Source organism: Cervus canadensis, chromosome Y (genome assembly GCF_019320065.1).
Source record: "Cervus canadensis isolate Bull #8, Minnesota chromosome Y, ASM1932006v1, whole genome shotgun sequence".
NCBI lineage: Eukaryota > Metazoa > Chordata > Mammalia > Artiodactyla > Cervidae > Cervus > Cervus canadensis.
The window spans coordinates 330,710-332,665 of NC_057420.1; positions in this window are offsets into that span (position 1 = coordinate 330,710).

Sequence of the window (1,956 nt, forward strand, 5' to 3'; positions counted from 1 at the left end):
GATTCTAAGAAACAATTATATCAGGAGGAGACATGGATGAAATATGAGGAGAAAGTTGTATAGCTTCACCCGTTCAATGGACATGGTCTCAGGCAGACCCTGGGAGATGCTGAGGGACAGAGACACCTTGTGTGCTGCAGTCCAAGGGTTCACAAAGAGTCAGACATTGCTTTTTGACTGAATAACAACAAGATTTCAGTTAATAAAATGGATCTTCCAGGATTGTGGTGGGGTCTCATAATGTTAGAGGAATAGGAGGCACAGTTCACTTTCTCCCACACAAATTCATCAAAGGATGGACTGCACATGGAACACCTTCCAGAAACCAATTTGTGAAAGATGTTGATGGGCCTTAGAAATAGAAAGGAAAAGCAGTCTCTGAAAAAGGAGCTAGGACAAAATAAGAGAAGTAAGGGAGGAAAAGTTTTTGGAATGGATAGCCATCTTGGAGAAGGAGTCGTGAAGGAGGAGAAATTTGCAAAAATAGGAAACCCTCTCTCATAGGTGTCAGTGTGCAAAGAAACAGAATCAGGGGGAAAAGAACAAAAACACAGATTATGCCAATCAATGCAACTGCTAGCCAAGAAGTGGATCAGATGCTCCTGTCCACTGTTATCCATGGGGCCTGGGAGGGAGGCCTGGGATGTATCAAACACACTATGGTAAGAACCAGGTTTTATGCCCTGAGGACAATCTGATGGAGCTAAGGTGACATAGAAACCTAAACCATGGGAACACTGAGACAGAAATTTTAGAAAGGACCTTTCCTGAGAGAAGGCTCTAAGGCCACCATGTGGCCACGGTGGCAAGGCCACCATACTGAACCATTGCACACTCACAGAAAAGAAGACTGTGCACTAGAAAATACAAAAGGAGACAAAGTCAGCTTCCATTTAAGACTCTTCTCGAGACACCCGTATCCGCCACCAGCAAGTGGGGCAGAACGGAGAGGAGTGGGCGGCATTGCTTAGTGTAAGGACCAGGCCTGAGCGCCCTGAGGACAATCAGAGGGAGCTTTTGTGAGTTGCCAACTTGAACTGTGGGAGAGGAAAAGAGAGAGAAGATTAACCGGCCTGAACACACTGCCGGCTGTTCGCAGAACAAAGGGACGGAGAAAGTCCAGAGAGGAACTCGCAGGCTGCGGACCGGCCCAGCCCCGCAGGAGGCAGGAGACAGGGGGGAGGGGATGGGGGCAGGCTCGGGGCCCCAAGGACCGCATCCCCTGCCGCACTGCAAACAGGCCTCCAGTTTCTATCAAAGACCTCCTGAGATTCTGGATGGTTGACATCCGCCAGGAGGGTCGCGGCGAGACACAGGGCGCAGGCACCTGACCGGCGCGGGCGGGGACTGGGGCTGGGGATGCGGAGGGCAGAAGGCGCACACACCCAACTGGCGCTGGCGGAAACTGAGAAGGACCGTGGAAGGGAGTGGGCACGCCGCACCCTGGGACAGTGGGCCCGTTAAGCCCCTGGCTGCCTGGACTGCTCTGATGGGGAAGGCGCAAAGAGCAGGCGCAGCTTTTTGTTCTGCGCTTTTGTGGAACACCGGAGGGCTGGAACTGCGCGCAGCGCAGGGCACGCACCATATAGAGCAGCTGGGAGCCTGAGCAGCGCAGACGGAGAAAGCAGCGCCAGCCCCTCTCCATAGCGCGAGGAACTAGCTACCTGAATAAGAGTCCACCTCCACCCTCCTGTGTCAGGGCGGAAATGAGGCTCTGAAGAGACCGGCAAACAGAAGCCAAATAAACAAAGGGAACCGCTTCAGAAGGGACCGGTCCAACAGTTTAAAATCCCTGTAGAAAACACCGACTACACCGGAAGGGGCCTGTAGATATCGAGAAGTGTAAGCTGGAACGAGGAGCTATCTGAAACTGAGGCGAACCCACACTGACCGCAACAGCTCCAGAGAAATTCCTAGATATATTTTTACTTTTTTTTTTTTTTTTCAAGTAAGAAA